Source organism: Lycorma delicatula, chromosome 1 (assembly GCF_047948215.1).
Source record: "Lycorma delicatula isolate Av1 chromosome 1, ASM4794821v1, whole genome shotgun sequence".
NCBI classification, from domain to species: Eukaryota; Metazoa; Arthropoda; class Insecta; order Hemiptera; family Fulgoridae; genus Lycorma; species Lycorma delicatula.
In genome coordinates this window covers 164,850,800-164,865,149 of record NC_134455.1, presented here as the reverse complement: position 1 = coordinate 164,865,149, position 14,350 = coordinate 164,850,800, and the positions used below count along the sequence as shown (strand labels likewise).

Below are 14,350 nucleotides of genomic sequence, written 5' to 3'. Positions count from 1 at the left end.
AAATTTGGCTGTTCTTTACAGTGTACATTATATGCATTTTTTCTTGTTTATTAACTGAGGGTTTAATGCAGATTCAGTGGAAAGTATATGTTAAATTCTTTTACAATGCATGCAGACCGAATGGATTCGGTTTTCACACGAATCCGAATTAACTGGTATTTTTTACATATGTAGTAAAATAATTCCAATAAATATTTCTTAACATTTTATTATGAATAATTCCTTTGATTTAATTCACAGTCGCAGTTACTTTGCGACGGTTTCTCTTGATACGACGCTTTCTTAAATGTTCCTTTTTTCCTTGAACAGCACGCTTATTCAGACCTGATTTGATAAGTATAATTTATAATTTTGTTATATTCTGATCAGAATGAAATATTTATCTATTTGTCGAGACTTTAATATCAAATAACTATTCCGTTGTCGAATTTTAAATCGACTTGATTTTAGATACTGAAAGACTTCTTGAAGGAAAAGAAACGGAGAAGAAGGAACTAATAATTTGTATTTGCCTCTGATGATTCTTCTGTTAAAAAAAAAGAAGTAAAACGTATACATGTGCGTGTATTATTATTATTATTATTAACACGCAGACATATATTTTACATAAAATATATATTAATTAATTTATAACATAAATATATATGTATGCATGAGATTTATATATATATATATATATATATATAAAGTGTGACTATAATTAATTTTGATAAATTAAGGTTGAGAATGGAAGTGATTTGTTGAATTCTTTTTCTTTAGTGAAATGTAAGGATGATTTGATTGTACTGTATTCAAAATCAAGAACGAGCTTAGTATATATTCTGTTATTATGTTAATGAAGATTATATTTGCACCTATAAATAATTTTACATATCTCTAATTCTATATCTATAACTGCTTTCATTTATGAACATTATCGAGTGGAACGTTCGAGGTCTTCGTTCCCGGACTGAAGATGTTAGGGTATTGATACGTGCACAGGAACCTTTAGTTGCTTCCAAGAAACGCACCTTCTACAAGATAACTCTCAGAGGCTATTTATGTGAGAGATAGGATTGTCTCGTTGATAGTAGAGAAAGTGGCGGGTTTGCTATCTTCATGCAGGGCAAGGTATCAACTAGAAGGATTCCGCTAGCTACCCTCATTCTCGCAGTTGCCGTAGAGATTTTTGTTCTATTCAAATTATACATCTGCAATCCATACCTCGCACCGAACTCTGAGTTTGATGCACTACATATACAAAATTTCCTCGTCGAAATAATATTTCCATCGTTATACATGGCTGAGATTTCACATATTGTAAATGAATATGTGAAATACGAACATACATAACATAAATATATATATATAAAACACAATACATTACAATAATATATATGACAATATATTCGTATAATATATATATATACACACATTATACGAATATGCTATTGAATATTTGTTTCTGGTATTTTTTATTTGCGCATATAACAGAAATAATTCTCCTAAAAAATTCGGTGATTCAAATTCTCTGCAAAATTATTAGGTTACTAACAACAACACTGCTCTTGTTGGTAGGTGTGCACACCGCCTCCTTTTATCCATCTCCCAGAAATTGTCTAATAGGTGGAAACTATTGACCTCGTTGACACAATTATTGACAGGAAATTCATTCAATGGAAAGGAAAGATGAGAATTGATGATGATACTTCATGTAGATTATATAGAAATCGTAAAAATGGTCGTGCTATTTTGATTTATACTACATAGATTGAGGATTTCCGAAGGCTGCGTTTGAGAATAACCAGGGGAGAATGCATACAACCAGAGACAACCTTTAACAGTAAGGAAACATTAAAAATTGGCGATTTCATATATAAAGTGTATTTGAAGCTATGGGTTTTTATTTTAATTATTGTTTGTTGCAGAATTCTTCAGGTTACGATTATACAAAGTATCTAGTTGCAAAGGAGCACTGCACATAATCTTTATATAATTTCTTTTAGTGTACTGTATATGTTTCTTTTATTGTAGGTCCCGATTGGAAATCCCGCTAGTTCATGCCTTATGGCAACGTAATTTAAGTGCGTATTTGGTTACGAGCTGGAAAAGTTATCTACAAACAGCCTTAACGTCACAAGAGAAAAAAGATTTCTTTGGAAGAAAGAAATGTGGTTATAGCCAGCAAATTAAAAATGGTAAGAGTGGTTTCGTATAGCTAGAATTGTCGCTGTACCAAATTATTTTAATCTATATGGTAAGAAAACTTTAAAAATCCTATTATAATAATTTTAAATTATTACTAACTATTACGATAATTTAAAATAACCAATCATTTTTAATTACATAAACGCAATATTAATCGACTAATACGTACAACTGATTTCAGTAAATATTAACATAAACCGATTAAAACAGGGAAATTTTACTTTAATTTTACCACTATCTTATAGTTGTACTAGCTTAGGTGAATAAACAAATTGTATGTATCGATTTTTATACTTACAGCCAAGATGTGGTTTTCTCAAAGTTCATTATGTTTACTAAATTTATAATTGAAAAAGATTCCTTTATTATTTACAATTATTGCGTCATTCACCTTGAATTCAGAAATTCAAGGTGAAGGTTATTTTTATTGCTTTATTGGCCCCGCAGTTGAGGAAAGTAACCGAGGACTAAGTGTTGCAATCTACTATTAAGTCTTAAACATAGTGAACCGCGATGATTATGCCATTCTGTTTTTATGGCAATTACACAGGATTCTTAATTTAGAAAAGGTTTGTAATTACTTAAGATATTTTGCTTAGATATAGGAGTTATATTTACGTAGATCCGTTGCAAGGAAGTTATTCAAATATTGAATAATGAGTATGATTAGCTAAGAAATTAAAAAAAAAATTTTTTTCGCATTTTTAAAACATCAGAATATATGAAACAACAAGGAAGGACTTTTAAATTAACAGAACTCCAACTGCTGTAAAATGCCAAAACCTTGTAATTGTAATCGAAATCGATCATTACCAAAATTATATTAATCCAACTAACATTGTAGAAAGGATAAATAATAAAAGCTTTTTTTAAGTAAAAACAAAAAAAGAAGCCACTAATAACAGAGATTTTTTATTCAGTTAATAATCATGATTTGTTTATTTAAATAAAATAGCATTTACAATTTACTAATTTTTTTTTGTTGAAAAATTAACTTGTACGCAATATGAAATAAAACAGAAAAAGAGACTATTCAATACAATAATCCAGCTTATATTAGATGGTCATCATAAACATATACATGTTTAGAATGTATTCGTCATGTCTTGTACTTATTAGATCAATCTTCAGAAACAGGAGAATGCTACAAAATAAAATAAATTGAAAAACCAAGATAATGCTCAACAAACGTTTATGAAGTGTGACGTCACATGTGAGCGGGAGAGTTTAATAAATAAATAATATTTAAAGCGAAAAAGTAACTAACCTGGCTAGGTTTCGAACCGGGTTTTACTGCAGGACGCGGCTGATTGACGGCTTAAACCCCCCGGCTACTGCTACTCTCCGGTACGATTAGTGAAATTTGTACATAAATCGAACGTATGCGAGAAAAATTACATTTAGTACCTAACGCCATCTTGTAACGTCACAATTCCCCCCTCCACTACATTTAATTATTTCTTCATATTAAAGCAAGACCTTCCCGCAGTCTGACATTTATTTAAAATAAATTTTCATCCGTCTTTCTATCGAACAATTAATCACTTTTTCTAAAATTCAACATACTATACCAATTTGTCTTTTAGAAAAAAAATATAATAAAATAAAATAAACATTAAATAAGTTAAAACAAAATTATTCATTTCCAAGAAGAAAAATATATCTACGTTCATACTTTACACATCCCCCACACACCATCTTTATTATAATATATTTAAGTAAAATAGTTAGTTACGTTAATAAATGAATGCCCTAAGAATATACCGTAACAAAAACATATTTGTGTTAAACACTTGAACAGTAAACATAATTTATAGAACACGTCTTATTACGTTTTTAAACGTGCTCTACAGCGGAGAGAGGTGTGCCCAAAGCCTTAACATTTGAAGCACCGGATTACTTCAGTATGATCGACAACCCTGCCAAGATCCAAGATCCACCCAAAGAACAGCCAAGGAACAGGGTGAAGCAGATGTCGGCGTTAGAGCGGGTGAGACACCAATCCCTGGCGTACGGGCTGTGGAACCCGTAGATATAGATCTAGTGGTTCCAACTGAATAAAAGTATTTGTATTGTAGTACGAAAGAGGGAGAAAACTTGGTAACGCAGAATTATCATTAAGCACGTAAAAGTAGTTAAAATATTATATATAAAACTAATCTCCAGTAATCAATTTTTATTAATTTTCGAAATATGAAAAAAACGTTCTATTTCTTTTAGACATATAAACAGATTTATCATTAAGTACGTAGAAGTAGTTAAAATGCTAACACAAAATCACAATGTTAACGGGAGTCGTCTATCGCCCTCTGACTATTTACAGCTCATAGTAATAAGCCTGGCCTCGTTGGGATGCCACCGATGTAAATGCTTCGGTAGACATTTGCATTGGTGATTTATTAACTCAGCTTTTGCCTTCGCTGTAGGCCTCGTCCGGATATCTTGAATGTCCTACATCGTATCCCACTGAACTAGCTAACCGAGTTCACGGAAGCACGAACCCCCGCCTAGTTCTACTTATTATGAGCCAATTTCGTGAATGTCTCCTATATCAAATTAAACACAACATACCACCAAAGATGTTCCCTTAACATAGTTGAGTTCAAACCTCAGACTTAAGTTAAATTAAATTATGGACTCCGGTCTGGTCCACTAGGGAGAGGCGGACACACCTCCTACTCCCACTCGGCTCCATCGCAGAGTCCCGCGTGACATTAACCTCATAAACCATCGTCGAGATGCCGCTACACCTCACAGCTGCATGGTATCCCATGCCCTCGGCAATGCAGTCGCCGTTCCGCCGACAGCTTTTGCAATTATAATACCTCTTGTCAAACTAACCGTGGCTCACTACCAAAGCGCCTACCTTCGGCCAATCAAACTGTCCAGGCGGACCCTAGCCACCCAGGTTCCTACTCTACTAAATCCCCTCGGCCGTCCTGCACAGGGCGAGGAATGGAAGGAAGCCAACAACAATTGCCCAGTCTCTGCGAGTCATCCAGTTGACTCGCAGATCAAAGAAAGATTTTACTCTCTCAAGTTCCCTAACAACTCTGGTACGCTCAGCTTCGTACCGGGGACAGACATACAGGACATAGTCCACCGTGTCATCTACCCTACAATCCGGACATAAGCCGGAGTCAACCAACCTAATCCTAGCCAAACTATCCCTAAAAGCACCATGTCACGAAAGAAATTAAGTAATATGCCGATTGGGGTAAACCCAGCTAATTGCTCGCAACTCCCATACCGCAACATTTGGAAAAATACCATGCGTGTATCGACCAGTAGAAGAATCGTTCCACCTAGCTTGTCCAAGAGTCAAAACCTTGGTCTTCAATTTCTCGCATACGCACTGACGTTAGAAGGCCTCTCTTCTTAGAAACATTCCGCTGGCCGAGGTTGGCAACCCTGCGGTTTCAAATCTCCCGCTCCAAGATGGCGGTTGCGACCCTAGGACTCCTAGCGGTGGCAGGAGGTGCTAGTGCGGCAGTAGCCCTATCTTCCTACTACTGCCTGTTAACCATATGTGTTGACTGATCTGGTGCATAGTCGTACCACCCAATTCATTGGTTGCTCATTTTCGCTGCTATGCTATCTGGGCCTGGTAACTTGCTCTCTTTCAATTTCTTTACTGCTTTTCGCACCTCTTCTTTGAGAATTTCTGGTTCTCTGTCGAATACTAAATTTACCTCTCTGAGCTCTGCTTGGTCGTCACGATGTAGGTTGCTACAGTACTCTTTCTGTCTTCCTCCAATCTCCCGATAGTCGGTAAGAAGTTTATTATTTATGTCTTTTATAACCCGAGATTTTGGTTTGATGGAGTTCGTAAGTTTTTGTTATTTTTTTCAAGATGTGCCGCGTTTCATTATTGCTGTGCAACTTCTCAGTTTTATTGCAGGTTTCTTGAATGTACGTCTGTTTATTACGACGACACAATCTTTGGATTTCAGCTGAAATTCAAAATAATGTAATGTACTGGACTGACCGGTGGTGCCTTTCGCTCTTCTTCGGTCCTTTACAAGTTGGACACTTTCATGGGACAATCAGTTTTTTTTTTTCTAGACTGCCACACTTCTTTCGCTGTCTCCTCTGTGGCTTTCAGGAGCATGTTTTTAAATTCTTCCCATTTTCTAAAAGATTCTTGTTCGCTCTTGACATATTTTTCACTGAACTTGACTTTTTGTTTCTGAAGATGTTCCGTCTTTTAAATTCTGAAAAGATTAGTGTTTTGTTTTACTCGATTGGTACGCAACTTGACTCTAAGAACAAACATAACACTTCAAGGCGTAATGGATTTGGTTACGAGAGCACGGTGAGAGCCACGTACTCAGCCTAAGAGGATACTGCCGGAAGTGTGTACTGGTATATTGGAAGTATGTATTTTGAAGTTTCTTCTACTGACTGAATTAGAGTAATCGTTCACCGTGGTAGTTTCTTTCACAAAGACCATAGCCACTGTGTGCTGTTTTTTCCGTTTCTTCACTGCCTACTTTTGCATTAAAGTCGCCTTTAAACAACTGTCATTTCTTTTGACGGTAGCAAATCATAGCATGAGGCAAGTTGATTATAAAACTCTTCTATTTCTTCATTATCATCTGCTGATGTCGGAGCGTATACTTGAATTATATTTAGTTTCACCGGCTTTGTGTTTATTCTCATTAGAAAGATTCTATCGTTAATCGGTCTATTTTCATATACCGCATCTTTCCATACCCCGATAATATGAGTGCACCATTGCTTAATTGTTCTGATTTTCCTGAAAAATATACATTTCCTTCTGATGCACAGAAGTGGCCGTTATCTCTCCAATTGTCTCCGCTAGTCCCAGTATTGGAATCTGGATTTTTTGACATTTCTCGATAACTGCAAGCTTGCCAACTTTCATTAAGCCTCTTATGTTCCAGCTTACAATCTTGTGTACTTCTCCGTTGGTGATAGCTAGCCCCCACTCGCAGTTGTCCCGCCTCCCGGAGATCCGATTCGGGGACTTGAAACTCCAGAACATTTAGCTGCGTGCAAGATCATGATGGGTTTTCTTTGAAAAGTTACTTGGTTTTCTGTTGCCTTCCACATCGATATTCTGTCAGGGTTTACTTCTTAGCCAAAAGGTTCATAATTTTATGGCACTAGATTCTCATCTCCTCACCTCTCGCCTGGGCGTAGTTGTGAGTGAAGTGCCGGTGGTCCGCTGAAAATGTCGCGGTCTATAGTTGTTGAATGGTATTTACTGGAATACGCCCTTTAGTTTGAGACACCGCACCATCATACGAGTATATCCGCCATAAAATTACATTATTTCATCATATTTAATTTAATACATTTATAATATATGACTTCACTCCTCACCTTCGCATGCAATTGAAAAACTAATGAACAGTATAAATTTAAATTAAAGAATTCTTTCATTGCAATAAAATAACTTTTACAAGAATTCAGACTGCTCATAGATTTCTGGGCTCACAATGATAAATTTGAGTACAAAAGAATTAGTTTATACTTACATCAACTGTAGGTTCTGTAATTACAATTATAATCTTTTTCTATATGCTTTAACAATATTTTTACTAATTTAAATTCTTTGATTTTCAATTCATACAGTACTGAGATAATTATCTGATATAAAACTTCTCATAAAAATGTTTATGTTGATATCACATTATCAAAACCAAAATTAAGATGAAGCAATTATGAGTTTGTAAATGAGAGCCCTGCCAGTTTGCCCAATTTAAGAGTTTAGCTTATTGTTACATTTGAGTTTTTGTTCGCCTCAAAGTAATATTTGTTCTGTATTCCTAATCTTGCTTTTCTAAGGAGATCCACAACATGCCTGACTTGGTTCTTCTTAAGTTATTAGTTGATTTGTGTAATAATTTGTTCTTGTGTGATTTGAATACACACATTCTGTGAATGGTTATACAAGTTTAATCAAATTTACCAGAAATAGAAATAGAAATAAATAGATATAACTACATACTGTGAATTTATATTATTAAATTTAATAATATAGTTAGCTCCCAAAAAAGTTTGCAATACTTAGGCTTTGATTGAATATTTTTGCTACTGATGGCTTCTAAGTAGTAACACTTGCTAAAGTTTAATTTCTTCATATTTATTAATCATATATTCAACCTTAAGAAAAAGTAGTAGAAAAAGATCAACATGTCAAATAACTTGAAATTTAGTTATAAATTGACCACATATTGAAGGAATTTCCTTACTATCTGAAAATGTGTACATAAACAATAATTTCACATTCACATCACCAAGAAAGAACTGAACAAAAGCTCCAAAAAAGTATTTTCAGGAAATATATTTTTAGGTACTGTTTATAGACAATATATGACGTTTTATTATTTTTTTTTTTAAATGTATGGGTTAAGTGAGTTTATCTACAATGTATGTAATACTTATAAATTGTTATTCCACTTCTCATGTCAGTGTAGTGGCATAATTTAAATATGGTATATTAAAAACTTATGACACAATTTAAATATAATAATAAAAAACAAAAATAATTATTAACAATGAATTTTGTTAGTTGCATGACAGTGATAATAAAATACTCACTACAGGATTTTCAGGACTTGTTATAACATCATAGCTTGTCATTTAATGTAAGTGATTTAATCTCAATGTTGTTTAGATTCTAGTGACAACTTATGAATACACTTCAATAACATTATATATTATTTCTAGAAAAAATATAGTATAATTTTACCATAGTTAAGTGTGATTCACTATATATTCTGTAATATTTAAGTATGAGTCAGCTGTAATGACAGTGTTAACTTAAGTTAACTGTGCAATACCTCTTGTAACACAGATTAATTGCACTATTACTATAATATATGTATGTTGTATAATATATATATATATATATAAGAAGAAATATTAAAATTGAAAGATAAATTTGAGATAACACATCCAGAAAAAAATTAAAGTAATGAGACTTGCCAATGACATTTTAATTTTTGTAAAAAACTTAAAATAAGTTTCAAGAAATTTTGATTGGTATGATTTTACTGTCAGGAGAGAAATTCAGTTAGAAAGTAAGAAGAAGTAAAAGAAAATTATTGAAGTGTAAGAGACAGTAGGTACTGGGGAATTAATTTTTAAGATAGATGGATGAAATGTTCCAGAAGTTACAGAATTTTCATATTTAAGTAGTAAATTACCATGGATGGGCAAAGTTAGGTAAAGAAAAATTAAAAGCAGGTTAATGTCAGCAAGAAGAGTTTTTTGTGAAAAGGAAATATGTTAGTATAGTATAGGTCTAAAAATTAGAAAGACATTTTACACACAACATAATTATGTTGATGTTAAGAGATTGACAAAAAACAGGAAATAACAGAGTCAGCATCAAGCCAGTCAATGTAAGATATTTCAAGAAAAAATAATCTTGATATTCCGATCCCCTTCTTCCCTCTGCTCTTACAATTATATGTTGCAAAGACAAGAACATTGATAAGAACTTATCAGCGAATGTTGTTTGATCAACATAGATAAATTTCAATGGCGAGAAATGCAGCAATCATTCATCAGTAAAACTGTTTTTCGGACAATCTTTAGCTCTGTTTATTATACAGCTTGTCATAAGGCTGAGTTGATCTAAGGGAGTGGGTTTGCTCCACGCTGATGGAAACAATCCACCTAAACATTACAGCTCATAATCCATTTATTTATATCAATGACTTTTCAGAGTTCAGTTCATATTAACAAAATTCCACTAAACAAAAAGTTTTTTCTTTTTCAGAAAGGAATAGTGGAATGAATAATATTTTTTAAAGAAATTTTGGCAGGATCTTTCATTTCATAGATCTCATATTGATTATTTAATGAATTAAACCAAAAAAGTTAGATACTTTTTTTTGTGTATGAAATGGAAGAGACTTCCATTGATCATTATTTACCGAATTCAGCTTATAGTTTCAGAGAAAACTCAAGCATCACCCAAAGTCATATGAAAACAACCAATCCTAATTTTGAAATTAATGAACATGTGAAGAAGTTACTAATCAGACAGGTACTGGTTTACTGTCAACCACAGAATCTAAAAGAGATTTTAATGATATAAATGGTGATTCAATCCTGGATGGTATTATAAACAATGTAGATGAAAGTAAATCCATTACCAAAGATGGAAGATAATGTATCAGGTTAAGCTGCCACAGAAAATAGGACCAAACATCCATTTTGTGACGCACGAGTTTGATGCTACCTAAAAATGGATATATTTACTTACTTAATTTCATGGATTTACTTACTGAAAATCACTTAATGATTAACTGACATGGTTGCAGCAGTTATTTCGTAATGGACTGACTGCACTTTCTGAAACTTGGTTGGTTACAAATAGAAGAAAAATTTCAAAAAGTTTTTAATAAATATCGAATAAAGAATATCAATAAAATGCCTGAAGTCTTCAAAATAGTGACAGAGCAAAACTTTCCATCATTCACAAAAAAGTCATTAAAATTGTTCTTACAGTTCTTTGACAAAATATATTTGTACATATATCTTGTACATATTTTTCAACATTTGAGCTATATTATCATACTGAATTACTGTGCCTATTACCGGGTACAATTATAGCATTAAAAAGGTATATTTAATTTGTTATTTTAGTCTTAAATTTGTAGGTTTTAGTTTTATTTTTAAGCTTGTAATAATTTAAATATATGAATTAATTGCTCAAATTCAAAAACAATATTACCGATTTACAAAGAAAAAAGTGTATCATTATTGTTAATTTTCTTTGACTAGTAAGCTAGCACACTGAATGGATTCTTCTTACTCTGTCTGTGAGGTTCATACACAGAGTAACACTCACACAGTGTGGCCTTATGAGTGCCCTGCTTAAGTTTACTTATCTCTGGGCCTACTCCATTATGACCCATGAACGAGTTAACCTTCTACCTCCAACCTTAGCTTACACCGAAAAAAGCTGAATACTGATCAAATCGAGCTCCTGAAGGACAGAAAAATATTAATATTGTTAATCACGGCTGATAGTTGCTATTTCAGTTTACATTTCATAGTTTACATTTCAGTTCACTAAGTAATTTGTGAACTGAAAAAAAATTGTGTAAATTCTATGAAAACTGTGTGGATGGGTAAGCAATGAAGAAAATTGGTGATTAAATTGAATGATTTTCGACTTTGTCTAGTAAACATAATTGATGATTTTAAAAAAGCATTTTCTGTTTAAAATTTCATGTGTGGTTAATCCATATGGTTAATATTTAAATTTGTGGTGTGGAGCTAATGAATTGTTTAATTTTATTATTTCTGAATTAATTTTTTTTGTGTTCATTGTTAAATGTTTTCAAATTCTCATATATTTTGTGTTATATTATCTTTTGCTTCTTCATATTAATAATTTATTTATTCCTTTTAAGATTTTCAATTTGGAAATTTAACAGTCATATACAAATTACATATAAACTTGCAAGAAATCACAAAACAATTATAAAATAGAAATTTATTAATTGTAACATTGCAAGTATAAATGAGTCTGTTGATATCACAAACCATTACTGAATGACTTATTTTGATAATACTCTTTTATTCATGATACTTAATATACATGTTATTTGTTAATGATAGTCTTATAGTTTTCAATGATTATAACTGGTAGGTTAAAATGTAATATTTTAGTTAATTTTTTTGTCTTCAGTCATTTGACTGGTTTGATGCAGCTCTCCAAGATTCCCTATCTAGATCTAGTTGATTTCAGTACACTCCCTACATCCTACATCCCGAACAATTTGTTTTACAGATTCCAGACGTTGCTTGCCTGCACAATTTTTTCCATCTAACTGTCCCTCCAAAATCAAAGCGACTATTCCAGGATGCCTTAATATGTGGCCTATAAGTCTGTCTCTTCTTTTAATAATACTTTTCCAAATGCTTCTTTCTTCATCAATTTGCCGCAATACCTGTTCATTTGTCACTTTATCTACCCATCTGATTTTTAACATTCTCCTATAGCACCACATTTCAAAAGCTTCTAATCTTTTCTTTTCACGTACTCCGACTGTCCAAGTTTCACTTCCATATAAAGGTATGCTCCAAACATATATTTTCAAAAATATTTTTCTATGTTTAAATTAATTTTTGATGTAAGCAAATTATATTTCTGACTGAAAGCTCATCTCACCTTTGTTATTCGGCATTTTATATTGCTCCTGCTTTGTCCATCTTTAGTAATTCTACTTCCCAAGTAACAAAATCCTTCAACCTCCATAATCTTTTCTCATCCCTTTTCAGTGGTTCTCTTTTTATATTTTCTCTTTTTATATTCAGTGGTCCATCTGCAATATTTCTCCTACATTTCATTACTTTCGTTTTGTTCTTGTATATTTTCACATGGTAGTTATTGCAGGATTTCATCCATGGCATTCATTGTTTCTTCTTAACCTATTTTACTTTAAGCTAGAATTATTACATCATCAGCAGATCATAGCATCTTTATCTTTTCACCTTGCACTGTTACTCCGGATCTAAATTGTTCTTTAACATCATTAATTGTTAGTTCTATGTAAAGATTAAAAAGCAACAGAGATAGGGAACATTGTTGTCAGACTCCCTTTTTTATTACGGCTTCTTTCCTTTTCTTTGGATTATAAATCGATGTATCATTTCTATTCAGCACATTATTTGATTTAAATTTATGTACCACAAAATTCTCCATAAGTTTCCTTTGTGCTCCATCCACTTTACCAATGATCATTTCTCTTTCTACTTCTGAACACTTTTCTTTAATCCACTCTTCTTTCGCTAATTTTCACTTCCTGTTTATAGTATTTCTTAATTATAAATAGGCTCTTTTACCTTCTTCATCACTAGCATTCTTATACTTTCTACGTTCATCCATCAACTGCAATATATCCAAGGTTTTCTACCAGTTCTCTTTGTCCTGCCAAAGTTTGCTTCAGCTGATTTAAGAATTTCCTTTTTAACAATCTCTCATTCTTCAACTATATTTTCTACCTTATCGTTTTTACTCAAACCTCTAGTGATGTCCTTCTCAAAAATCTTCTTTACCTCCTCTTCCTCAATCTTCTCTAAATTCCACCGATTCATCTGACACCTTTCTTCAGTTTTTTAAACCCCAATCTACATTTCATTATCACTAAATTATGACTGCTATCAATATCTGCTCCTGGTTATACTTTACAGTTAATGAGTTGATTTCTAAATCTTTTTTAACCATGATATAATCTAAAATAAAATCTTTAATTACAGTAATAATTAATTACATAATTTAGTAATAATTAATCACAGTAATAATTTAGTAATAATAAAATCTTTGTTTTACGTTTTCCAGACATTGCTTGCCTGCACAATTTTTTCCATCTAACTGTCCCTCCAAAATCAAAGCCACTATTCCAGGATGCCTTAATATATGGCCTATAAATGGCCATTATCATTAAATTATGACTGCTATCAATATCTGCTCCTGGATATACTTTACAGTTAATGAGTTGATTTCTAAATCTTTTTTAACCATGATATAATCTGATACCTTGCAGTATCTACTGGCTTTTTCTTTTTTTTGGCAATTACTAAAATCATACTTCATGCAAAACTCAGTCTCCTCTTTCATTCCTTTTGTCCTGTCTGTACCCACCACAATATTTCCTTCCTTGTCTTTTCTGATGCTTACATTCTAATCTCCAACTATTATTAAATTTTCATCTCCTTTTATGTGTTTAATTCCTTGGTCAATTTCTTTGTATACACACTCTACCTCATCATCATCATCATCAAGAGCACTTGTAGGCATATAGATATTAACAATTGTTATTGGCTTAAGTTTTGATTTTATCCTTACTACAATGATTCGATTGCTAAACTTTTTGAAATACTCTACTTTCTTCCCTGTCTTCCTGTTCATTACGAAATCTACACCTGCCTGCCCTTTATTTGATGCTGAGTTAATTATTCTAAAATAACCTGACCAAAAGTCATTTTCCTCTTCCCACCAAACCTCACTAATTCCTACTACATCTACATTTACTTATCCATATCCCTCTTTAAATTTTTTAATCTACCAACTTTTTTAGACTTCTAACATTCCACGCTCCAAGTTAATTTTATTGAGTCTAAAAATGATATGGTTTGATTTAAATTAAACAGTAATAATTGGTAAGAAAAA

General features: G+C 32.4%; 1 protein-coding gene across 1 annotated transcript in view; it reads right to left on the bottom strand.

Moving 5' to 3' along the window:
- LOC142325223 (apolipoprotein D-like) overlaps positions 1-3,476 on the bottom strand; it is a 47,702-nt gene extending 44,226 nt beyond the window's left edge. Inside the window, exon 1 of the mRNA XM_075366723.1 lies at positions 3,455-3,476. The gene's annotated coding sequence lies outside the window, so the exon portion shown is untranslated. The remainder of the gene's footprint in view (positions 1-3,454) is intronic.
- Positions 3,477-14,350: the final 10,874 nt, after the last annotated feature.